This window comes from Narcine bancroftii, chromosome 13, assembly GCF_036971445.1.
Source record: "Narcine bancroftii isolate sNarBan1 chromosome 13, sNarBan1.hap1, whole genome shotgun sequence".
NCBI lineage: Eukaryota > Metazoa > Chordata > Chondrichthyes > Torpediniformes > Narcinidae > Narcine > Narcine bancroftii.
In genome coordinates, this window is record NC_091481.1 from 38,213,687 (window position 1) to 38,241,593 (window position 27,907).

The 27,907-nt window shown below is 46.0% G+C and overlaps 1 protein-coding gene across 3 annotated transcripts in view; it reads right to left on the reverse strand.

Annotated features, from left to right (window-relative positions):
- The window catches only part of LOC138748290 (chloride anion exchanger-like), a 257,498-nt gene that overhangs the window by 175,533 nt on the left and 54,058 nt on the right, over positions 1-27,907 (reverse strand). The gene's annotated exons all lie outside the window — the stretch shown is intronic.

Consider the following 27,907-nt stretch of genomic DNA (forward strand, 5'->3'; position numbering starts at 1 on the left):
TTGTTGTAAGAAGGTCATGTGGTTTTTGCAAGCAAAGAGTCAAACAGGCTTTCTCTCAGAGAGAGAGAGAGAGAGAGAGAGAGAGAGAGAGAGAGAGAGAGAGAGAGACAGAGAGAGAGACTGAGACAGAGATCTTGATAATGTTCCAGCCAGCACAAGTAATTGGGTCTGGAACATTTCAAGCTGGCAAGCTTGGGGACAGCCCATTTGGATGACGGCCTGGTCAAAGTCTTGTGGTTCATGCAAGAGGAGAGGACTGGCTGTCTAATGTTTCACTTGGAATAAGAGAAACAAAAATGAAATCTGTAGTGACCTGAAAGAAAGAGGTTATCATCTGGAGAACCCTGAAGGGGCAGGTTTCATCAGCAAGACACTGGAGTGGCTGATGGAAGTACATCAGTTGTGGATGTCCTGGAACAACACATCTCTATCTGAAAACTGACAAGAACCTTCCTGAGTGGTAACCATTTACCTTTCAAGCACCAAAGCCTGGTGAACTTTATAAATGTTAAATTCTGTGCACAGTATAAGAATTGCCTGGAACAAGTGAACTTGGAGGAATTAGAAGTGAAATTGGACTGTGAATCAAAGAACATTTCTGAACTTACGCACACATTACATGCACGTGTGCTTAGAATTAGAAGGGGGTTAAGTTAGGTTAGTTAGTTAAAGTGTGATTCTATTTTCATGTTTAAAGATAATTAAAAAAGCAACTTTTGTTTAAGTAACCATTTGTCTTGGTGAATATCATTGCTGCTGGGTTTTGGGGTCCTCTAGGCTCATAACAGGGGCATAACTAAATCACTTGATCAGTGATATCTTTCTCAGAGACCAGGCCAAATTCCAATCAGGACTTTAAAATACAAAAGTTACAAACGAAATCAAGGCCATTTCTGCTTTTTCTAGAATTCACATAGAACCATAGAAACACTACAGCACAGAAACAGACCCCTTCAGCCTTTCTAGTCTGTGCCAAACCATTTTATTTTTGCCCACTCCATAGCCCTCCATACCCCTCCCATCCATGTACCTGTCCAAATTCTTCTTAAATGTTAAAATTGATCCCGTATTCACCACTTCCACACTCCCTCCACTCTCATTTCCCCTCTCACTCTGAACCCATATCCTCTGGTTTGTATCTCACCCACCCTCAGTGGAAAAAGCCAACCTACATTTACTCTGTCTATCCTCCTCATAATTTTAAATAATCTCCCCTCATTTTTCTATGCTCCAGGGAATAAAGTCGTACCTGTTTAACCTTTCCCTGTGACTCAGTTCCTGAAGTCCAGGCAACATCCTAGTAAATCTTCTCTGCACTCTTTCAATCTTATCGATATCGTTCCTGTAGTTAGTCAAGTTTTGTTTATTTGTCGTTCATACCATAAACCTTGCAGTGTAGAGTGAAAAATGAGATAGCGTTTCTTCAGCCCACAGAGAAATTACCTCAGAAACTTGCTTATAAATGACATATCTGTTTTGAACTGTGAATTCACTACTGGTGTGATGTTGTAAGGACTGGCTCCTCCCCTGACTCCACCCCCACATATCCTGATATAAACCCTGGATCCCTGCCAAAACCAATTCAGTCCCAAGACCATCGTATGTTATTCGTCCTGAATAAAAGCGTGGTGTCCTCTCTCTGGTCTTGAATGCTCTCGGTCCCGCTACAATTTTATTCAGTAAGATAAAGGATGGAAGCCCTGTTGAAGGCCGCGATGCTCCTCATCGACCCTCTGTCCCCAGAGGAATTCACATACTGGCTGGATGTGTACCTAATGGCCACACAAATGGTCTACTCCACTGATGAGGTCAAGAGGTTGGTGCCCCTCTCCGCGTCAGGCCTAAAGGATTTCTGATCATCAGGGACTGTACAACCTGCGAGTCGGCAGTCGAAAGGCTGAAAGCTCGCTACATGAGGCCCAAGAATTTCGTCCTAGCAAAGCATCAGCTCTCGCAACAGAAGCAGCGGCCTGGTGAGTCAATAGAACATTTTGTCCTCATAGTACGAACACTTGCAAGGAACTGCGGGTACGAGGACAGCACGGCCTGAGAGTGGGAAGGCGAGCAGATTCAGGACACTCCTGTCCCTGGCATGCGGTCCAAGTACATAAGGCAGAGGTTTCTGGAGTAAGGCAGTGTGGTGCTGTCTGAGAACGTACAGCTGGCCAAGTCGCTGGAGATGGCCCAACTGGGAACTGGTAATTTGGAAAGTGGTGGCAGCAACCTCCAGGAGGATTGGATTCCTGGAGCGGCTCCACGCATTGCATCAGCCCTGAAGACAGTGGCCTCTGGCACTAAGGGATGCTTCTTCCGCAGTCGGCAGCAGCACCCAAGAACTTGAGGTCCTGCAAAAGACTCCATCTGCTCCAGTTGTGTTAAGAAGGGGCACTGGGTGAAGGGCGAGGGGGAGCGCTGAGAGGTCCAACACGTGCGTGACCCCTGACAGGCTGACTGAGGTGAGCTCAAAACCCAAACCCACGACCCTCCCAGTGCCAGTGATGTATGCCACAGGCCTTCCAGTGGGGCCTCCTGTGGGGCTTCGCGGCGAGAGCAGCGACACAGCAAACCCCAGTGGCCATCTTGCCATGTTTTGTAACTGGTGCCATCTTCATGAGATGAGGAGGCGGCCATCTTCCCACACTGCGTGGTCTCTGCCATCTTATATCATATCACTTATAAATATGTTACATATGCTAGCTCTGTGTCCTCGGAGTTCAGGATCTTCATGGTTTGGGGGAAAAAGCTGTCTTGTAATCTGGTAGTGAGGGTCCATGTGCTTCATTACCTCTTCCTGGATGGCAAGAGGGTGAACAGATTGTGGGAGTCCTTCACGATGTTTATGGCTTTCCGCAAACAATGCAATTTATAAATAAATTATAAAAGTGCATCATGACAGGGAGAGAGACCCCAATAATCCCCTCGGCAGTCTTTACTAGCCACTGCAGGGACTTACATTCTGGGATGGTGCAGTTCCTGAACCAAGCAGTGATGCAGTTACATACGATGCTCTCAATGCATCCCCTGTAGAACGTAGGGAGGGTGGAGGCTGGACTTTCCTCAACCTCCGCAGAAAGTAAAGGCGTTGTTGGGCCTTCTTGGCAATGGATCTGGAGTTAGGGAACCAAAGCTGCACCCAGTACTCCAAACCTGACCTCACCAATGTCTTTTACAACTTTACCATAACATCCCAACTCCTGCACACAATACTTTGTTTACGAAGGCCAATGTGCTAAAAGCTCTCTTTATAACCCCGTCCACCTGTGACGCCACTTTCAGAGAATTACGTACCTGTGTTCTCTATTCTATCACACTCCTCAGTGCCCTAACATTGACCGTGTGTGTGGCAGTGCACAATAATGGCAGCAGCGAACCACTGGTCACCTGCAGTCAGCAGAGCAGCCACAGTGAAGATGGCATCACAGGTCCTTCTCTTCTGGTACAGACCGGAAGTACAGGTACATGCTTACATCAGTGTGACATGAGTACTGGAACATGAGGGGCGGGCTCTGGACGGGTTTAAAGGCTGCAGCATGAACTTCCAAGTAAACTAGTTGCACTGAACAAGCTCACAGCCTGCTGTCTCAGTTCTTCTCGCTGAGGTCATGCATAACCCACTACACTGGTGACTACAACAGTATCCACATTCTGAAGATTCGGAACAATGGACCCCATAACTGTAGGTGCCACTGCGTTAAAGCTCCCCATTTTCTGGATGAACAGGCCCCACACTTGGTTCGTCCAAGTGGAGACCCAGTTCCAGATCTAGCAGATTACCTCGGATTCGACAAAATACTTCCATGTCATCAGCTCGCTAGACCAGGAAGTAGCATCACGAGTCAATTACCTCATCCAGGTGCCGCCAGAGAAAGGTTACATGGCTCTAAAGAACCTCTTCATTAGCACTTATGGGCTATCAAGACGTGAAAGGGCCACCGGGCTCCTTAACCTGGATGGCCTAGAGGACAGGACGCCGTCCACTCTCATGAACAAGATGCTCACCTTAGCAGAAGGACACGTCCTGCCTCGTGTTCGAGCAGGCATTCCTCAAGCAAATGCCTGAAGACATTAAGCTACTACTGGCCAGCGTGGATTTCAGTGCACGGGCAGATGTCCTTCATCGCTCCAAACGTGAGCCTGCAGGGACAGTCAACCACATTACAAGGATGCCGCCCAGTCCAATACCCAAGGACAGCCCAACACATGAGCCAGAACTGCCCCCCCCCACCCCACCCCCAGAACTGAAAACCCTGACCCAAAATGGTGCTTCTGCCATCAGCGGTGGGGCACAGGAACACACAGGTACCACCAGCCATGCTTGTTTTCAGGAAATGATAGGGCCAGCCACCATTAATGGCCACGGTGGCTAGCCAGCTGAACAGCCGACTCCACATCTGGGACAGGATCTCGGGCCGCAGATTCCTGGTAGGCACGGGTGCAGAGATAAGCCTCATTCCCCTCCATCGCTCAAGAGATGCACGAGACCTCACAGCCCCACCCTGCATGCAGCCAACAATACTGCCATTAAGACTTTTGGCAAGAGGCGTAGGTTTCAGCAAGACCACTTTTAATTGTTCATTCACACTGGCATCCATGAACAAGCCCCTTCTAGGCGCAGATTTCCTGAGCCCACGTTGTCTATTGATAGACCTCCAGGGCAAACTACTGGCCCACTCAGAGACGTTCCAGACAGAGCCCCTCGGCACATCCAATGAGCCAGCCACCCAGCTTACCTCTGTGGAGACTTCATGGCCAATACAGCCGCCTCTTTGCCAGCTGTCCCTCCATCCTGCATCCCCAGTTCACTGTCGCCATGCTGAAGCACAGTGTTCAGCACCACATAGCCAGCACAGGCCCACCAGTGCATTCCTGAGCCTGACATCTGGCCCCTGACAAGCTCAACCTCGCCAAGGAAGAGTTTAAGTGCATGGAGAAACTCGGTATCGTCTGCCATTCCGACAGTCCATGGGCCTCCCCCCTCCACTTGGTGCCCAAGTCCAATGGCAGCTGGAGACCCTGTGGAGACTACAGATGCCTCAATGACGCGACGGCGCCTGACCGATACATGGGCACAGTGAACTTCTACAACAGATTCATCCCCACAGCTGCCAGCATCATGTGCCCAACTCTTCACGTCAATGTCAAACTCCAAGAGAGACTTTAATTGGGCTGACGAGGCGCAGGTCACTTTCCAGAAAAGTAAGGAGGCACTGGCTGCCACAACGATGCTTGTCCACCCACGCATGGATGTGCCCACAGCCCTCATTGTTGAAGCATCCAACACAGTGGTGGGTGGTGTCCTACAACAGTTAATGGACAACACTTTGAGGCCCCTCACCTTTTTCAGCCATCATCTATGAGCGCCTGAACTGAAGTACAGCGCGTTCGACCGAGAGCTGCTGGCCGTCTGCCATTTCTGTTACTTCTTGGAGGGGTGGCCTTTCAGGATCTACACAGACCACAAGCCAGTGACATTTGCATTCTCCAATTCCTCAAACCCGTGGTCTGCCCACCAGCAGGGGCACTTATCTTACATCTTGGAATTCACAACCTCCATCCGCCACCTCTCGGGCAAAGAGAACACTGTCACTGACGCACTCTCCAGGCCGGCTGTTAACTAACGCTTCCATGACTTGGCTCGAGCCCAGCAGGATGATCCCAGACCCACAGTTTCAGGACAGTGATCATGAGTCTGCAGCTCCGAGACCTCCCCCTGGACACCAATGGTACAACCTTGCTCTGCGACATCTCCACTGGCCAACCTTGGCCCAATGGTGACGAACAACACGATACATCGCCTTTCCCATCCCTCCAACCAAACGACAGTGTGGATGATATTCTGACAGTTTATCTGGCACGGGCTGCACAAGCAGGTTATGGAGTGGGCAAAAAACCTGCATAACCTGCCAGACTGCGAAGGTCGAGCGGTGCACCAAGCCCTGCCTCCAACAATTTGACATACCGACTCACAGGTTCCAACATGTCCACCTCGACATAGTGGGACCCTTGCCAGTCTCCTGAGGGTTGCGCTCTACCTGCTCACGATAGTGGACAGTCTCACCCGGTGTCCGGCCATCTCGGACACCACTACCGATACTTGTGCCAGGGTTTTCCTCTCCACCTGGGTCTCCCGCTTTGGAGTGCCAGTGCACAGAACCACTGACAAGGGGGGCCAATTCACCTCCGCCCTTTGGAATGTACTCTCCAAACCCCTGGGCACCCAGCTTCACTGCACCATGTCCTACTACCCCCAGTCCCACAGACTAGTCAAGCATTTTCATCGCCACCTTAAGTCTGCACTGATGGCAAGGCTGGAGAGGCGAAAGTGGGTAGACGGATGGGTCCTCCTTGGTATCTGCACAGCGCCGAAGGATGACCTCAAGATCTCTTCAGCAGAGTTGGTCTTCGGCAAACCCCTTGCAGCCCCAGGCCTATTCCTCCCTTGACCACCAGGGCAAGACTCTGGCACTGTCATCATACTGGAAAGTCTGAGAGACAAATTGGGATCACTTGCAATTCCACCACCATCACGATACTGCTACCCTCCCCTCCATTTATCCCACAGGTTTAGACACCTGTGACTATGTGTTTGTTTGGAGGGGTGGACACAGGCCACCCTCCATTATCCCTATGAGGGACCCTACAAGGTGCTCCAGAGAAATGCATCTACTATCGCTCTTGACATTGGGGGCAGAAAGGAACTTTTCGCCCTGGACCGCCTCAAACCAGCTCACTTGGACCTGTCAGAGCCAGTAATGGTTCCGTCGCCAGGACGTAGAGGTCAGCCACCAAAGCAGGAGGCCTCATCTACGACCCGCAGTGAGACCACCAGCGCCAGTTCTGGGGAGTGGCTGTGTGGCAAGTGCACATAATTGCAGCAGTGAACCGGCCCCACTTGTCATGCGCGGTTAGCAGGGCAGCTGTGGCAAAGATGGTGTTGCAGGTCCTTCTCTTCCAGTTGTAAGGTAAAACATCATGAGATGGGAATGTGTAAGGAGTTACCCTGTACAGGGCTGTAACAAGAAGGGGAGGTGTCCTTGTACTCCTGTTAGGTAAAACATCATGAGATGGGAATGTGCAGGGCTGTAACAAGATGTGAATGCATCCTTGTACTTACAAGATAAGAGAGACATTGATGGATTGAGAGGCAGGAAGCTAGCAGGGAAAGGATAGCAACAGTTTTAGTCATTGGACAAGTAATGATATGATGTTCTAAGCACATATCCAAGGGTATAAAAAATCACCATTTTGCTGATAACGGCAGAATGCATTCTCCGACTAACATGGTTAGTCGCAAGTGTTACAATCTGGTAATAAAGAACAAAGAACCCTGATTTCGACTCAGCCTGGTGTTTGTCTCACTCATTCATGAACAAAGCAGACCTAACAATTTGGTGACCCCGACGTGATGGGTGAGTGAACACTGGACGACGGTTTCTGTTTTTTCTGACAATCATCTCAGCCGGCTGATAAAAAGGTCCAGAGAAGCCTGTTTTAACAAAATTCTCTTTTTTTAAAAAAAAAATCTTTATGATTGTCAGTAAGAACTGGAGATCGGACAAATTAGACGACCACAATTGAAGGTCGCATGCCAGGATTGTAACACGTAAGTGATTACAGACAAGATAAAAGTCCTTAAGGTGTTTGAATGACATTTATTAAGTGCTTCGCAAGAAACTACTAGAGTTTAAAAGTCTTTATTGTGTCGTTGCAAAGTCCAATAGAGTGAGAAGGTGGTCTATAAACAATTGAGGACCTGAGTTTTCTGCCCTAAACTGGTTATTAAGAGGAGAAATCTCCCACGTGAAGGTTGGGCTTTGAAAGAAAACAAAGGTTCAGGCTTATTGGCCTCAATTGTATCTGAGAGACTGACTTATAAATGTCCGGTAGGTATGATAATGTCTGTACACTTGAGAAGTTAAGAATTTATTTCCCCAATTCGCCGTGGTGGAATACCACAGCAGACACTAGAGACCTTGAGACAACAAAAAAAGTACTCAGGGACGCCTGCCTGGTGAACAAGAACGACGACAGAAGGCTGCGACAGCTGTGTCCGGATCAGGTAGGAGATATTAATGAAAAAGTTGACAAACTCCTAAGAGACACCCAGTTTATTCGAAATACTTTTGATAAGTTAAATGAGGGTATTCCCAACATCACCAAGGAGATAAAGTTACGTAAATTCATAGATTGGTACAGGGAAACAGGACAAAAGTATAGCCCAAATATTTGGTTTTCTAGTTGTAATTTAACTTTCAGACCCCTTTGGGAAAACAGAGAGTGGAAAACGAGCAATCAGAGTATACAGGACAGTCTGAAGTCAATTGGAGGACAAGACTTAGAGACTGTTCCTTTAAAAGATATTAGTCATCCAGCTTGCAAGGAGACATTTTTAAAAGCAATTTTCGTTGACATAGATCCCCTAAACGGACAAAAACCTAAATTAAAACAGGCATTAGAAAGCGGTCCCGCAGCTATGGCTGTACAGTTGCCTGCTAAGACTTTTGACCAAGTTATTAAGGAAATTAATCAGGAATTAGAGGAGCGAAATACCAGTAATGCGGCATTGGAAAAACAAAAAATGCTCCGAAAATGTGTAGACCGCTGGAGGAAGAGGGGTTGGTTACCCGGGGGCACTGAGATGTTCCTGACAGGTGAGGGGAAAAAAAAATTTTAAAACGTAGAGGCTTAGATAAGCTGGAAGAAACAAAACACAGAAGGGAAAGGAAAAGTGCCTGTTTCCAGTTTCCAGCCACGAAGTGTCCGGGTTTGCTCTCTCCCTCCCTCCTTTCACCCTCCCCTCTCTCTCTTCTCCCCCCCTCCTCTCTCACCCACTCCCCCTCCCAAGGATAAGGATCACCTTACCCCACCCACTTTTACGATTTCCAGTACCGACAGCCCCGTGGAAAGAGATCTATATTGACTATACAGATATGGGTACTGACCTTAGGACAAAGGAGGGTTACCGATATCTTTTAGTGGCAGTAGATAGGTTCTCACGATGGGTGGAGGCTATTCCAACAAAGAAAGAAGATGCGGATAGTGCAATAGGCTGGCTAACGCGAGAGTTAATACCCCGCTATGGAGTCCCCAGCAGGATATGCTCTGATAATGGGTCTCATTTTAAGAATAAGCTGATCCGACAGGTTGAAGAATACCTAGGGATCAAACACCGTTTTGGTAGTGTCTATAGGCCTGAGAGCCAGGGGTTAGTAGAAAGGGCAAACAGAACGATAAAATCTAAATTAGGGAAAGTTTTAGGGGGGACCAGGTTGAATTGGGTTGAGGCATTGCCATTAGTACTGATGTCTATGCGACAAGAGAAGGCCAAAGATACCTTCCTGTCACCGCATGAGATTCTAACGGGTCGACCCATGCCCGGTCCAAAGACTGATCCAGCATGGGTTAAGTTGTGGGAAGAAAGGGAAGTGGAACTAGATCATTATATGCAGATGCTGGGTAATATGGTTGCTTTAGTTTCACAACAGGTGGCGAATGCTAGTAAGGAGAACCCGGACACCGAAAGAGTTCCAGTAAAGGAGGGAGACCTGGTGTATATCCGTAAACCAGGTAAAGTACATTGGACTGAATTTAGGTGGTCTGGACCATACACTGTTACCGCCGTAACAGATAGGTCGGTAAGAATTGACAAACCAGGGGATCATAATTGGCATCATTTTGCCTACTGTTCCAAGGCAAAACAGCACGTAGCCAGCCTTGATAGAATTGATGAGACTCATGCAGACGATACCGGGGGCCCTATGGGCAGTACTACTAATGGGATGCCGGATAAGTCAGCAGAATAGCTCGGATTCTTGCGGGGCCAAAGTTATTCTAAAGGTAGACAAAGACAGGGATAACACCTTCCAGTTCGATCTATGCAGTATAATAGCGTGTGGTAAGAATGAGGCGTCCTGGAGAGGATATGATATTTACATGTGTGCCTTTAAAATAGGATATCCTAAATGGGGTCTACATGTCTGTCCGTCTTGGGGTGAGGTTTGGTGGTGGACAGGACCCGACACTAGATGGATAAGAAAACCCCTTAACAAAGGGTCCAGCAAACCTTATTATATTTTTTTCACTAAAATCTCCCTGATACGTGGTGCTGTGACCTATTCAATGAAAGGAGAGAATCCCCTGATTTTGACAGTAAAGGCGGGGCTGCGCAACCCGTGGAATATGAAGGGATGGAGCTCTAAGACATGCGAGGGGGGCACAGGGAGAGAACATGGTGTCGGAGACCTCTTCTATCTAATGATTGGAGTGTCTATTAGTGGAAAAGATCCTTGGGGAGTGGTGAGGTTCGACTTACAAACATACACAAAGGACATAATTAAACCCACTTCGAAAGAGGGGGAAGTGAGAAAATTCGACAGTACGAAGATGACCAGGGGAGAGAAGATAGCAATTGAGACAGGTATTGATGAGTCAAACTCCTGGATAGATCAGATGGGTAAATATGCGGACCAAGCAGGGTATGGGAACTGCTGGGTCTGTGCCCGAGGAAGGCCATTATTACGGATGAGCAGATCAATTTTTGAGGAGACAGATGCTATGGACTGCGCCTTGAACCTAATGTCAGAATCCAACCCACTGAATAGGTGTCTGATATGGGAACAGACGTTTCCCATAGCTCCGGCTAATGTAGCTCCCCCTGTCTTTAGATCCACAGGCATAACTAATGTTACTTGTTTTGCCAACAACAACACAGCAGCGCACGTTTTCCATGTGGGTTGGCTGCCCAGCGACTCGTGCAGGACTCATGTTGATCTCTCACATAGCAGTAGTGCAACCCGCTTGACCCAGGCTAGGGCGGATATTTGGTGGTTTTGTGGAGGAAGAGTGCTGTACAACTGGCTCCCCGCTAACTGGGATGGTCGGTGTGCTCTAGTAACCCTTAATGCGCCAGTGCTGATTGTCAAAAGGCAGGAGGGAGATGAGGATTCCCTAGAATTGCGCCACACAGAGAGTTGGCTGTGGAGAAAAAGGAGGAGTGTTGGACTCTTGGGGCCGGGAGGAAGGAACCCTGATGGGGTATGGATTGATGCCATTGGCCAAGCCCGGAATATTCCGGACGAATTTAAATTAGCCGATGAGATTGCAGCTGGGTTTGAAAGCTTTCCTGTTTTTAGTGCAATTTTTCCCATCACTGTAAATAAGAATGTTAATAGGCTCAACCTTATTCACTATAATGTCCAGCGCCTTGCAAATTTGACCAGGGACGTTGTTGAGGCAATACATCAACAACTGTCAGAAACTTCCCTTATGACACTTCAGAATAGGATAGCGATTGATATGGTCCTGGCAGAGAAAGGTGGAGTGTGTGCTATGTTTGGAGATCTATGCTGCACTTCTATCTCTAATAACACAGGGCCAGATGGATCACTCACTAAGGGGTTAACGAAACTTAGGGCATTGGCGAAAGAATTAAAAGCCCAGTCTGGAGTCTCCAATCCTGTTTTATCCTGGTTACAGGGAGTGTTTGGGAGATGGAGCACATTGTTAGGACAACTTTTGCTGGGTTTGTTCATTTCTGTATCAATTTTTATCACTTGTGGCTGTTGTTGTATTCCATGCATTCGAACGCTGGTCACGAGGACCATAGAGAGAGCCTTTGCTGACCGTGATGAACTGCCTCCGAAATATCAAGCTGTGCAGGCTGTGGAGCAAGACTATCTCACATTACAGGAGGCGGAGAAAGTTGCTGAGATCGATCTGGAGTCTGAAGGGGAATGTGATGGGAAGGAGGGATTGTGAATTAGATTGTTACACATATAATTTTAACCTTGCTTGTAACCTAAATATTATAACCTTTATTGTAGAACAAATATTATAACATTGATTGCAACACAAACATTATTAATCAGATTGTAGAACAAGTATTATGAATTAGATTGTAGACCATATGTTAACTTGGGAATTTACTAATGTACGGGGGGTTAGCTAGTTTTTTGCTTGGGGGCAAATGGGATGAAACTTGTAAACGGGCAATGGGATCGGGGTGACGGATGGGGGGTGTACGCAAAGGAGGGTTGGGGGAGCCCTCGCCCACCAGCCGAACTGCCCTGTGAACAGAACCCGTATAGAGCTTGGCAATAATAGGCGAACTAATGTAACGCGGTGGTAGCATAGTCAGGGCGAGATTGTCCTCTAAAGAGGACAAAGGAGGGATTGTAAGGTAAAACATCATGAGATGGGAATGTGTAAGGAGTTACCCTGTACAGGGCTGTAACAAGAAGGGGAGGTGTCCTTGTACTCCTGTTAGGTAAAACATCATGAGATGGGAATGTGCAGGGCTGTAACAAGATGTGAATGCATCCTTGTACTTACAAGATAAGAGAGACATTGATGGATTGAGAGGCAGGAAGCTAGCAGGGAAAGGATAGCAACAGTTTTAGTCATTGGACAAGTAATGATATGATGATGTTCTAAGCACATATCCAAGGGTATAAAAAAATCACCATTTTGCTGATAACGGCAGAATGCATTCTCCGACTAACATGGTTAGTCGCAAGTGTTACAATCTGGTAATAAAGAACAAAGAACCCTGATTTCGACTCAGCCTGGTGTTTGTCTCACTCATTCATGAACAAAGCAGACCTAACACAGTGCAGACCGAAAGTTCACGTACGTGCTTATGTCAGCGTGATGAGAGTTCTGGGATGCAAGGGGCAGTCTCTGGCCTTAAAGACCACAGCACGAACTTCAAAGCAAATCGGTTGTGCTTAACGAGATAACACCCTCCCATCTCAGTTCTTTTCCTGTGCTCGTGTATACTACAATATGTCCTTTCTTGGTTTGTCCTTCCAAACTGCAACACCATGTCTGCATTAAATTTCATCGGCCATTTTTCAGCCCATTTTCCCAGCTGGTCCAGATCCCTCTGCAAGGTCTGAAAACCTTCTTCGCCGTCCATAACCCCTCCAATCTTAGTGTAACCTGCAAACTTGCTGATCCAATTTATCATATTATCATTGATACACTGATCCGTCAGGCAGACCACTTGCCTCCTGTCTGGGAAGCAATCATCAACCAGTAATCTCTGGCTTCTCCCATCCACCCATTGTCAAGGTAGGAAATATAATTATTTGGACTGTCATCAGCTGATTGAGGACAGTCAGCATGGATTTGTGCACGGTAGGTTGTGTTTAATAAATCTTGCAGTTTTTTGAGGGAGTTACAAAGAAGGTTGATGAGGAAAAGGCTGTGAATATTATATGGACTTCAGTAAGGCCTTTGACAAGGTTCCACATGAGAGGATGGTTCAGAAGGTTCGGACACTAGGTATACATAGAGGTTGCAAACTGGATTTGAAATTCACTTGGTGGAAGAAAACAGAGAGTGGTGGTGGATGGTTGCTTCTCAGACTGGAGGTCTGTGTCGAGTGGGCTGCCTCAGGAATATGTGTTGGGACCATTACTGTTTGTTAGTTATATAAATGACCTAGATGATAATGTGGTGAATTGGATCAGAAAGTTTGCTGATGACACAAAGATAGGAGGGGACATGGACTGTGAGGAAGATTTTCAAAGCTCACAGAGGGATCAGTAAAATGGCTGATGGAATTTAATGCAGAGAAGTGCGAGGTGTTGCACTTTGGAAGAGCAAATCAGAGTAGGACGTACACAGTAAATGGTAGGCCATTAAGGAGTGCGGAGGAGCAAAGAGATCTGGGAATGCGTATACATCATTCCCTCAAGGTGGTGTCGCATGTGGACAGGGTTGTAAAGAAAGTTTTTGGCATCTTAACCTTTATAAATCAAAGTATTGAGTATAGAAATTGGGATGTTATGTTGAAGTTATTCAAGTCATTGGTGTGACCATTGTGTGCAGTTCTGCTCTTCCAGCAGCAGGAAAAATATCAATCAGATTCAAAGAGTGCAGAAAAGATTTACTAAGATGTTGTCGAGTCCTCAGGAGTTGAGTTACTGGGAAAGATTAAACAGGTTAGTACTATACTCCTTGGAATGAAGAAAAATGAGGGGAGACTTAATAGAGGTTTATAAGATTATGAGGGGTATAGACAGAGTAGATGTGAGAAAGATGTTTCCACTTAGACTGGGGGAGATAAATACAAGAGATAGCTTTAGGCTGAAAGGGGAGAGATATAAGGAGAGCGGTAGGAGTGTGGAATGAGCTGCCATCTGATATAGTGAATACAGATTCAATCTTGAATTAAAAAATAAATTGGATAAATACAAGGATAGGAGTGGACTGGAGGGTTATGGAATGAGAGTATGTCAATGGGACTAGCTAGTTTTATTGGTCAGCACAGACCAGAAGGGTCAAATGGCCTGTTTTCTGTGCTGTAATGTTCTATGGTTCTATGAATACCGAGTGTCTAAACCTTTTCGACTAACCACCAATGTGGGACCTTGTCAAAGGTCTTACTAAAGTCCATGTAGACAATATCTTCAACCTTTTCATCAACTTTCCTGGTAACCTCCTCGAAAAACTCTACAAGGTTGATTAAACTTGACCAATCACACACAAAGCCATGTTGACTATCCCTAATCAGTTCCTGGCTATCCAAATGATTTTATATCTGATCTCTCAGAACACCTTCCAATAATTTACCAACTTCTGAGATCAGGCTCAATGGCCGATAATTTCCAGGGTTATATTTGGACCCTTTTTTAAACAACAATGTGAGCTACCCTCCAATCTCTGGCACCATACCTGTGGCCTAGGACATTTTAAATATTTCTGCCAGAGCCCCTGCAACTTCTACACTCACTTCCCTCAAAGTCTGAAGGAATATCTTGTCAGGCCCTGGGGATTTATCCACCCATATTTGCTTTAGCAGCAGGGGACAGACCAGGGGTCAACATTGGCACAGGTAGCACTGTCGCAATCTTCTCTCCAATCTCTTCAACTCTCTCTCCCTCCTCTGCCCACCTAACTGCCCAATCAATGACTTTGGATTAAATGAATCACTTGGAAAGGTTTTTTCTTTAAACATTCTCCATCTCAATTTTTAAGGATATATCAGTCACCTGTCAGTGCAGAAACAGAGCTGGAAATGCATTCGGAGATCTCTCAAAAGCTCAGACACTGTGTTGTGGATCAGGATCAGCAGAGAAAGGGCGGGCCTGTCTCTCATTTCTATCCCGGTAACGTTTCGCCTAACTTTACAGCAGGATTTGCCTTCTCCCCATCACCTTTCTTTAGATATATAGCTCCTCCAAACTGCATCAACAGAAATGTATCTACAGAGACGTGCACCCCACAGTGCACTTAAATTTAGATGTCTAGTGTGGTAACAGGTCATTCCAGCCCACGACACCTAAATACCCCTAATTAACCTAAACCACTGTACATGGTCAAGGTTAGGAAATAGCCACACAGATACGGGAGAACGTACTAACTCCTTTCAGACAGTAGCAGATTCAAAGCTGCATTGGAAGAGCATTGCACCAATCGCCTTGAACAACTGTTACCCCTTCAGTACTGCTGTAATTGGATGAACTCCCAAACTGTCATTGTTGCCTTCGATTTTTAAAAATATTTTATTTAAAATTTGAAATCACATCAAAAAGTACATATATAAAAATGTATCAAGTTACATGAGAATATTTTCAACCCTCCCTCCCAACTTCCCTCCCTAACCCTTCCCCTTTCCTAATCTAATGATTACAAAAAGATTTTATCTATCCAGGGAGAGAGAGAGAGAGAGAGAGAGAGAGAGAGAGAGAGAGAGAGAGAATATATATATATATCCCTAACGTCGAAGTACTCGAGATGGCAGAGGTCGACAGCATCGAGTCCACGCTGCTGAAGATCCAGCTGCGCTGGGTGGGTCACGTCTCCAGAATGGAGGACCATCGCCTTCCCAAGATCGTGTTATATGGCGAGCTCTCCACTGGCTACCGTGACAGAGGTGCACCAAAGAAAAGGTACAAGGACTGCCTAAAGAAATCTCTTGGTGCCTGCCACATTGACCACCGCCAGTGGGCTGATATCGCCTCAAACCGTGCATCTTGGCGCCTCACAGTTTGGCGGGCAGCAACCTCCTTTGAAGAAGACCGCAGAGCCCACCTCACTGACAAAAGGCAAAGGAGGAAAAACCCAACACCCAACCCCAACCAACCAATTTTCCCCTGCAACCGCTGCAACCGTGTCTGCCTGTCCCGCATCGGACTGGTCAGCCACAAACGAGCCTGCAGCTGACGTGGACATTTACCCCCTCCATAAATCTTCGTCCGCGAACCCAAGCCAAAGATTATAGATAATATTGGAGAATGTCAATCTAAAAATATAAATCTAATCTTTGCCTTCGCTATGACCTTTATCTTTTGCCTGGACTGCTTTTCCTCGTGGGGGTTGGGCTCAAGGCCCAATTCCCGGTTACAGGACTATTCCTGAAACTCCACTGCTGATCTCTGTCATGTGGCACAGGATGGTGAACCCTGCTTGTTCTCTGGAGTAATCTTACAGCTGGACACTGTCTCTCCAAGCTCGTCACCTCCCCTCCATGACCACCAATCTCATTTTCTCCCATCCCCGCACTGCCTGTTTCTTCCTCCTATCCCAAGATACACAAACCCAACCATCTGGGAAGTCCCACTGTTTCTGCCTGCTCCTGCCCCACCAAACTAGTTTAATCTTACCTTGACTCTATCCTTTCTCCCCTGGTCCAATCCCTCCCCACCTACATCCGCAACACCTCACATGGCCTCCATCTCCTCAATGACTTCAGATACCCCCAAACTGGACTGCCTCATCTTAACGATGGATGTCCTATACCTCTATCCCCCACACAGAAGGTCTGAAAGCACTTTGCTTCTTTCTGGGACAAAGACCCGACCAGTCACCCTCTACCTCCACCTGGCAGAACTTGTCCCCACTCTAAATAACTTCTCCTTTAACTTGTCCCATTTCTTCCAAATTAAAGGAGTAGCCATGAGTACCCGCATGGGTCCAGCTACGCCTGCCTGTGGGCTTTGTGGAGCAATCCATGCTGCAAGCCCCTCACTCTTCCTCTGCTCTAATGACGACTACATCACTGCTGCCCATACACCCACGATGAGCTTGTCAATCTCATTAACTTCGCAGTCAACTTTCACCCAGATCTCAAACTCACCTGGAAAATCTCTGATAACACTCTCCCCTTCCTAAATCTTTCTGTCTCCATCTCAGAAGACAAGCTTTACACCAACATATACTTATTGCGAACTTCTGTTTTAGTAAAATGTGATTATCACTGTAAGGGAATAGTATAGACAGGAGGAACTGAATAGTCACAGTTAACATTTCACACAAGTACAACACAAGTGACAATTCAGTGCATTGGAAGAACTGAGGGAAGTCCATACATTTGGAAAGACATTGTGAGTTTGCTGGGGAGAAGACAGGCTTTTGAAGCAGCTCTTGTGGCCAGCCATTCTGTGGAATTCAGAGCAAAACATGCTTTGTGAATGGCTGGGCCTTTTCAGTGGATGGGCCTGTGCCAGGAGGGTCTTTTTGGGAAGCAAAGTGCTTCATTTTGATTGTGACTAACAGTGGAGGTCACTTGGGAGAGACTGGTGCCAGGGTCTTGGAAGCTTTGTGGAGGCTGCCCAGTTCGAGTCTCACCAACAAAAGGACCAGGAGTGTTATGACCTCAGCTCGTGTGGATGGACATTTCTTCAAAGGTAACACAAGGAGAATTCATGGGTCTGTTGCAGCCACAATTCCTGTCTCCCCAACAGTTCAACATTAATTCTGGGCATCAAATTTCAAGGCCTACGCTTCAACAATGAATGTAAAAGATTGAATTTTGAAGTAACTTTCTAGATTTTGGCCTGGACTGTAATGGTGTGGGTATCTCTCACACACACACCCACACATATTCACACGCGCATATACACATGCGCGCACACACACACACAGATGGGGATAGATTTAGTGATAAGGATAGTTTAAAAGTTAGGACAATATTTTAAGAGTTATAAATTAGTGATTTAAATTTAAACACTGCCTGGTTCATTGTCTATTGCTGCTTGTTACGTGCGGTTCGTAACATACAACAAATCCTCCAACTCCTGACATCCTGTCCCCTGAAAGGATTCCATCACCTTCTCTCAACTGCTCCGTCTCTGCCACATCTGTTCCCAAGATGTGATCTTCCGTTCCAGATCTTGCGAAATGTCTGCCTTCTCCCACAAATGTGGCTTCCCTTCCACCCCATCAGCCCTCACCCTCATCTCCTCCATTTCCCGCTCATCTGCCCTGGTCCATTCTGCCCTCAGACACAATAAACATAGAATCCCCCTCGTCCTCACCTACCACCCCACCAGTTTCCGCATCCAACACATTATTCACTGGAATTTCCAGCACTTACTACAGGATCCCATCACCAGACACTTTTTTCCTTTTCCTCTCCTCTTGCCCACCTATCACATTTCACCCCCGCCCCACCCCCGGCCCCTTCCCCTATGCCTGCAGGAGGTGCAACATTTGCACCCACACTTCCTCACTCACCACAGTCCAGGGCCCCAAACAGGGCTTTCACATGTAGCAACACTTCCTTGTACATCCAGAGGACTCATTTAGAGCTCCTTTAGGACTCCTTTGTTGCCTTCTCCATGTTGGAGAGACCGGTTGTCAACTGGGAGATCACTTCGTTTAGCACCTCCTCTCCATCTGCTACAACAGTGACCTACCAGTGGCCAACCACTCCAATTTCGAGCCACACTCCATGCTGACATGTCTGTCCAAGTCCTTGTCTACTATTCCACTCTGATCATCTGCAGATTGGAGGAACATCATATTTTCCAACCAGACTCTCCACTAAACCTGCTCGCCTTTTCTCCTCCTCCTTCCTGCCTTTCCAGTTCTTCCACCCACCCAGCAATTCCGCTCCCCCTTTCTCCACCTATCATCTGCCTCTGCCCCCCACTCTTTTGTTTGGATGCCTGCTGACATTTTTCCATCCCTTGATGACGGGCTCAAGTCCGAAACATCGGTCCTTTATCTTTACCTTTGCTATATAAAGGACATGGGTTGACCTGCTGAGCTTCTCCAGCGTTTTGTGCCTACAGATTTTTGTGATTCACTTTTTACATCTGGATAAGTCACTGCTCCATCCAGTTATCATTGTCTCAGCAAACAGCACTGGGCTGAACCCACCTTGCATCAGCGGAGAAGGTTCAACCCACCTCTCCTTGCTTGTTGAGCCATTTCATTGATAGCTTTGGGGTGGAGCAATGTCAAAGCACATTTTTCCAACTTCTGTTTATATTGACATAAATTCAGTCAAAGCACATTGCAAGTTTAACAGGGCATACATTGGGAGCTACCGAACAAAGGTGCAGCACTTCCAACCATCCACCTCTCTCACATGAAGTGATCATTTTCCCAGAAGGAATGTGACTGCTGCAATCAATAGTTGCACTTGTACCACTTGGTGTAAGTCGGTTACAAAGCCAAGCTCATTTATCTCCAATGATAAGGAAATCGCCATTGATTGATGCCAATATAACTGAGGCTTTTGCAATCCCGCTTGTTGTGTTTGTTGTTAAAACCTCTGAGTGAATTCATGCCCCCAACTCACCTCTGTGACCTGGCCAGCTGCAGATTGCAGTGAATCGATGAGCAAAAGTAAAGAAAATGAAATCAAGAAGAGGAACTAATTTGATTTAATTTCACATTGGAAAATGGTGATCAACATTTTTAAAAAATTAGACATACAGCACAGTAACAGGCCAATTCAGAACTAAGAGACCATGCAGCCCAATTTACACCCCATTAACCTACATCCCCCGGTATGTTTTGAAGGGTGGGAGGAAACTGGTGCCCCCAGGGAAAACCCACACAGACACAGGGAGAATGTACAAACTCCTTACAGATAGCGTGGAATTCGAACCGCAGTCAAATCCCAATCGCTGGCGCTGTAAAGGCGTTGCACTAGCTGCTACACCAACCGACCGTGCTGCCTTGAAAAGAGAATGTTTTATTGAGCATTCATTATTCCACACATTACCAGACCTGTCAAGATAGATTTTAGATTTCCATCATCCGCACTAGTTTGCTCTTGGAGATCAAAGATTTGCAGATTTTGTGGTCTCCCATGCATGGCACTGAAAAAGATTGAAAGCTGAAGAAATCGTCTCCCACAGCAGGATGGGAGAAGTCCAGCGGACTGTGGGTGCAGTTGACCAGGACCAGGCACATGTCTATGAGAGATCCGTGAGGATAAAAGTGACCTGATGGGAGAGTGAAGTTTGACATAATGTGAGGAAATAATCTTCCCTTCCTCCCTCCCCACTTTTGCCCAAACATCTGTGAATGTTGTTGTTGTAGCTGTTAGTTTTTCTGGCAGCTTGTTCCAGTTACAGAATTCCCTCTGAGTGAAAACATTCCCACTCAGATCCTGCATAAATTTCTCATCTTAATCGTATGCTCTCTAGTTCTAGGAACATTTACCCTAATATAGTTCTATCTCAGCCCTCCAATCCTCTCACCATCCTGCGGAACCTCCTCTGCACTCCTACAGCTGGGTGACCAGAACTGCACATAGAACTCCGCCAACACCTTGTGCAGTTGAATCATGAAGTCCCAACTGGAAGAAGGGCTCGGCCCTGAAACATCGGTAACTGATCTTAACCTTCTATGGACGCTGTGAGGCCTGCAGAGTTCCTCTAGCATTTTTATGCTTTTACTACAATCACAGTGTGGCGCATTCAATGACCACTCACAAATACGAAGCAGATAGTCAAAGGCTTTATTGATCTGAAGACCCAGACATGCCTCTACATGCTGCTGGCTCACGTCCAAGGCAGGTGTGAGGGAGGAGACTCAGGCTCTCGGCATTTATTATGGGATCTAGCCTGGCTAGCCCAGTGAGGTCATGTCTGCAGTACTGTGTTCCACCACACACAGCATCTGCAGATGTTCATGTTTCACTCCTTTCGTCACCATCGCCTCTTGCAAATATCTACAGTTGTACTGTGGAGAGCGTTCTGACTGGTTGCATCGCTGTCTGGTATGGAGGCACCAATGCACAGGACAGGACAAGACTACAGAGTTGTGAACTCGGCCAGTGCCATCATGGGTATCAGTCTTCACTCCATTAAGAACACCTACAAGAGACAGCGTCTCAAGAAAGCAGCTTCTATCCTCAAAGACCCTCACCACCTTCCTTCTGCCCTCCATTGGGAAGGAGGTACAGGAGCCTAAAGACGAACACTCAGTGGTACAAAAACATCCTCCCCTGTGCCATCAGATTTCTGAATGGACAACGAACCACAGTCACCACCTCACTTTCTCTTCCTGCACTCATTTTGAATTGTAATTTATAACAATATTTGCATCTATAATCCTGCAGCAAAACAACAAATGTTGTGACACATTCATAACATTAAATTCTGCTTCTGAATTTTGAAAAAGCAGAATTTGAAGCAGGGCTTAGGTCCAAAATGTCAGCAATATATCTTTTTCTCCTCTGGACGCTGAAAGCCCAGCCGAGTTCCTCCAGCATTTCAGTGTTTTTACAACAATCACAGTGTCTGCAGACTTTCGTGTTTCACTGCTGGAGAGCTGGTCCTGCTTTGGCTTGACTTTGCAAAGTGCCGCACCTTGCACTTATCAGAGTTAAATTCCATTTGCCACTCCTTAGTCCACCTTTCCAACTATCCTAGATCCTGATTGGTGGAGCAGTTTGAGGGGCCATAAGGCCTGTTCTTGTCTCGACTTGCACAAAGGAATAAGAGAGGCCACGAGCGCCTGCAGTCCATCCTGTCATTAAATGAGAATGAGGGCTGATGCACCTTGAGTTGCTCCTCTCCACCTGCCCACGAAGAATCATTCCAGTTCTGCCTGAATGATAGCCACCAACTCTAAAGAGGAGAGTTGATATCTCCCGAGAGTAAATGTCAGTTCCACACCCACTCCTCACAGTGATATTTCAATGAAGTATCCTCCCAACTCCACTAAACTCCAGCAAGGGAGAAGCTGATTGGATAAACTTGAACCACATGGACCAGAAATGTCCAGGTCAGGTGCAGAGGTGGGGTGTAGGTCTCATTGGTGCATTCAGTAGAAAGGAAATTGATGAGTTGCAACACAGCCTGATTTGGGAATTTGACTGCCCAGGAATTCTAAAGGCTGCAGGAGGTAGTGAACATGGCCAGGACCATCACAAGGCACAACCATTGCACACATGCCTCAAGAAAGCACCCAAAATCATGAAGAACAGCTGTCACCCTGGTCACAACTTCCAGCAAAAGGGACTGAAGCCAATTTTTAACTTCTGGTGGATGCTAATTGTTTTTCATTGGCTTTGCATTTTACTTGGATCAATGACAATAAAGTTGAATTAAATTTAATCTAATCAGGAACAGTTTCTTTGCAACATCTGTCAGGCTCTGGAACCTTCCCGTTTTATACTACTATGGACTGCTCCATTATGTTAGTATAAATCATCCGCAAATTGCAACTTGCTATCTTCGAATGAGGATTGTTATGAATATCTGTATTTGTCTGTTTTTTGTGTATTTATTGTTGTTCACGCACATCATCCCTCAAGCTGACTTTGACAGAGGGTCAAGGTTTCCATGCTTCCTGGTTTATGAATGAGCTCCAGACATGAGCAGAGATGAAACCCAATAGAGGGCCAGGAGTAGTAAAGGTAGCAGAGCTGTGTAGTAGGACTCTTGACTAACTAGGTGAGGGGACAAAGGGCAGGCAGGTTCAGTGTGGCTGTATCCACTTCAGTCCCAGGAAGGAATGAACAGAGGATTTTTCCAACAGCAAGGATTGGGGGAGTCAGGAACAAGGTAACTCATTGATAGGTTCATAGAGCTCCTGGAGAAAGCCAGCAGAATAGAGGTGTTGGACTCACAAGGTCTGAACATGATGGAGTATCATGAGAAGGTCTGGTCGCCCAGCCAAAAGGATGTCACTAAAGTGGAAAGGGTGTGGAAAAGATTCACCAGAAAGGGTGGCATAGGTGGAGACAATAATATGTTTAAGGGGTATTTACACAGGTAGATGGATGGGAACGTCTGAGAAGGATGTTGGCAAAAGGCAGGCAAATGGGACGAGCTCAGAATGGACATTGGTCAGTGTGGACATTGGTCAACGTGGACGTTGGTCAGCGTAGACATTGGTCAGCGTGGATATTGGTCAGCGTGGACATTGGTCAGCGTGGACATTGGTCAGCGTGGACATTGGTCAGCGTGGACATTGGTCAGCGTGGACATTGGTCAACGTGGATATTGGTCAGCGTGAACAAGTTGAGCTGGGACCAGTTGGTACAATGACAGTGTCAGTGACCCTGGATCGAATCTGGAGCCATGTGTCCAAAGTTTGTACATTCCTGCTGTGCCTTATGTGGGTTTTCCCCTGGTGCTCCGTTTCATCCCACCCTCAAAAACATATGGGGTTTGTTCATTGTTCTCATGAGTGGATTTTGGCACTTGAGCTGTATCTCTAAATGTTAAAAAAATAAATGGTCTGTATCTGAGCTGTAAAACTCTATGACATCTGCACTTTGGGAGATGAATGGTTTTTAGTGGTTGCATTCATTAATAAGTTCATTATAGAGTCACACAGCATGGAAACAGACACTTTGGTCCAACTTGCCCACACCGACCAAACCACACTAGTCCCATCCATCTATCTGTCCAAATTCTTCTTAAATGTTAAAAATGAACCCACATTCACCAGTCCAGCTGGAGACTTGTTCCACACTCTCATCATTCTCCACTAATCTATGTCCTCTGGTTTGTACCTCACCTATACTCAGTAGGGAAAAAAAACTACCCCCTTCATAATTTTAAGTACCTCCATCAAATCTCCCCTTATTCTTCTATGCTCCAGGGAATAAAGTCCTAACCTGTTTAACCTTTCCCTGTAACTAATTTCCTGAAGTCAGGGCAACATCCCAGTAAATCTTCTCTGCACTCTTTCTGTCTTATTGATATCCTTCCTGAGATTTGGTGCCCAGAACTGCACTCAGTAATCCAGATTTGGCCTCACCAATGTCTTATACAACCTCACCATCACATCCTAACTCCTATACTCAATGCTTTGATTTATGAAGACCAATATGTCAAATGTTCTCTTTACAACTCTGTCCACCTGTAACTCCACTTTCAGGGAATTGTGTATCTGAATTCTCAGATCCCTCTGTTCTACCACACTCCCCAGTGTCTGATCATTTCTTCCACAATGCAACACCTCACACTTGACTGCATTAAATTCCATCTGCCATTTCTCAGCCCATTTTTTCCAGCTGCTTCAGATCCCTCTGAAAGCTTTGAAAACCTTCTTCACTGTCCACAGTCATATGTTCTTATATGTTCAAATGTTGCTTATTGACTTCAGATCAGCATTCAACACAATCTAACATCTCCCTCTGTCATTGGATTCTTGACTTCCTGACAGGGAGACCTCAAACAGACCAGATCAGTAACAGCACCTCCAAGACCATCACACTGAACACGGGGGCCCCTCAGGGCTGCGTGCTGAGTCCACTGTTGTTCACTGTGCAGCAAAACACAGCTCGAACCACATCATCAAATTCGCTGATGACATGACCGTGTCATGACCCATCATCAGGTGGGCCTGATCAGTAACACCGAGGAGACAGCATACAGAGCTGACGTGCAGTCGCTAAAGGACTGGGGCAGAGCCAACAACTTGGATCTGAATGTTAAAAAACAAAAGAGATGGTAGTCCACTTCAGGAGGGCCCGGGGGGAATCACGTTCCACTGATGGCTCCACCATTGAGGTCATCAAGAGTATCAAGTTCCTTGGTGTGCACCTGGCGGTGAATCTCTCCTGGTCCCTTAACACCCTCCATAGCCAAGAGAGCCCAGCAGCGCCTCAACTTCCTGCGAAAGCTGAGGAAAGTCCATCTCCCACCTTCCATCCTCACTACATTCTAGAGGATGTATTGAGAGCATTCTGAGCAATTGTGTCACCGCCTGGTTTGGAATCTGTACTTGCTCGGACCACAAGACCCTGCAGAGGATAATGGGGTCAGTGGAAAAGATCACTAGGGCTCTCTTCCTACCAAGAAGGACATCTACAACAGTCAATGCAGGTGAAAGGCAATAAACATCGTGAAGGACTTCACACACCCCTCACGTAAACTGTTCTCCCTTCTGCGATCTGCTAGGAGGTACCATAGCACTCAGGCCCTTACGTTCAGACTGTCAGCAACCTGAGCTCTGGATCCAATCCTCCCGCAAGAAGCCCTTCAGAGTCTGAGGCCCTTCGGGAGTCCTTCTTACCCTCAGCATCCTTTTGAAACATGGTTCCAATGGTTGGTTCCCTTGAGCCAGTCTGCAGCAGCCTGCAGCCTTTCAGTCCTTCAATGCAGCTCCGTTGCCATGGTCACCATCCTGTGGAGTTGTCTCTCATGCTTCTCCTTCTCAACGGTGGTTGGGTGTTTGTTCTCCCCATATCTGGTTCCCTGCTCTGGTCTGCTGCTGCCCAAAAACTGCATCCCTCGTGGTATCCCCAGCACAGGCACTGCCATCCTGGGCACAGATGTCATGGAGGCAGGATTGGCTCCTTCAATAGGCCACCTGCATCAGAACCAGGTAGGAGGGTCCTGTGGAGAAGTGCTGCATCCCTGCTCACTTGGGTTTGCACCAGCTGCAGCGATGCCATTACAGCAGCACCGGCAGCATAAACACCGCAAGAGCACCTACTTCAACCACTCGCCCTGGCACGCACCACCCTCTGTGGAACCCTTCATGTTCCTGTTAAACCACACTGCTCGACCCTCCCCCCAATTTAGAGCTTTGTCCTCTGGTTACTTTCCCTACTTTGTCCAAAAGTCTCTATGTTCACTCAATTTATTCCTTTCATGATCTTTGACACCACAAGCACATAGTCCCTCATCCTATTGAAATCCAAAGAATAAAGTGCTTTCCTGCTCAATCTCTCTCTAAAGCTCTGGAAGCTTCCTCGTAAACCTTCTCTGCACCATCTCCAGCTTGACTTCTTTTATGTTACATGGCGACCAAAACTGAATACATTACAAAGAGGAGCAAACCAGTATTAGGATTTACATAGCACGGCTTGGAGATGAGGGAAAGTCAGAGGGGCCGCGCGGATCAGAAGAATTTGTGGAGAGAGATGGGTCAGGAACTATTCTTGGAGAGACAGGCCAGGTCGTATCTGTGGAGAGAGATGGGTCTGGTCGTATCCATGGAGAGAGACGGGTCGGGTAGTATCTGTAGAGAGGGAGACGGGTCGGGTAGTATCCGTGGAGAGAGACGGGTCAGTAAATGTTTCAGTTTGGGAGGTGGGATAGCAAGTTGCATCACGGAGGGGGAAAAGGTGGTATGGTGTTGGTTTCAGTTTCTCTCCTGCTTCTCCCCCCATTTCCCTGTCAAGAACAGAACCTTCCTTCTTTAGTCTCTCTGCAGGGTCCTGACCACCACAAATGTTCTTTCTTTCTTTTTCTATCTTTTTATTAAACATATTACAGTAAGCAATACTTGAGGGGAATAGAATCCAGAATCGAATAGTAAAAACAGAAACATCAATATATTGCAAAACATCAAACAACATATACATTATAACTATTTGGAAAATTCAAAAACGAGAGAAAAAAATTATTGTTAAAGCCCTATTTAACCGACCAAAATAAACAAAATAAGCTGCCTAAACTGAGAGTTCACTGCCACAAACTCTTTATCTGGTCTTTGCCAATAAAAAAAACAAGCAAAAGCCAGTCAATGTGGAAGGTGAAGTCAAAATACAAATTTCTTTTCTTTGGCTTGGCTTCGCGAACGAAGATTTATAGTGGGGGTAAATTAACTCCAATCTAAATAGCTTATCAAAGGACGCCAAGTCTCTTTGAACTTAATAGAGGTATCAAAAGTGAAACTTTCAATTTTTTCTAAACTTAAACATGACATAACTTGAGAGAGCCATTGCATCAAAGGAGGTGAATTAGGATATGAATAAATTGGCTCTCTGGCCAACAGTGTGGTTCTGGCCACAATCAGATGTGTGAACTCCACCCATCTCTAGAACTATTCCAAAATTAGCTACCAATGGCTAAGGCCCAGTATAATTAACAAAGTCTTGAAAATATCTGTCCAAAACTTCTCCAATTCAGAGCATGACCAAATCATGTGCATTAATGTGGCCACTTGTGATTTACATCGATCATACATGAGGACAGATATGAACCAATTGATCTTTCGACATATGAACCTGATGTACCACTTTAAACTGAATCGATTCATTATGAATTCATTATGAAGAGGTGTTAGCCATTGCAAAACCATTTTCCCAAAGTTCCTCTGGGAGAAGTGACTGAAGTTCCGATTTCCAAACTCCTCAAATTTTATCATTAGAGATTGATTGCAATTTTAATAAATTAATGTAAATATTACCTATTAAAGCCATTCTGGGAAGGATTCAGAGAATCAACCAGATCAGGCTGATATGATAGAGGAAAGTTAGGTAATATCTAATTCAAAAAACTTGAACTTGGAAATATCTATGTGACATAGGTATATTAGATTTTTAGATATTGTCTCAAAAGACATTAAACACCCATCTATAAACAGATATGAAAAATAGAGAACTCCTTTGTTTTTCCCAAAAAAGGCTTGATCCATTATAGACAATGAGAAAAATAGTATTGGATAAACTAACATTTTTAAAATCAAATAATAATTGGTGAAATTGAAACCAAATCTGCAATGTATGTTTAAGTATTGGGTTACTTCTGATCGTAGAAATTGTAACAGGAAGAGCAGCTCCCATTAAGGAAGCAAATTAACACCTCTGTCCAGAATTCAGTTCCAAATCTGCCCAATGAGGGCATTCAGGTTTGCCAGAAAATAATCTATTGAATATTAATTGCCTAATAATAAAATCTAAGATTAGGTAAAGTCATACAACCATCTTTCTTTAATTTCTGCAAATGAAATGTACTCAACCTGGCATCCT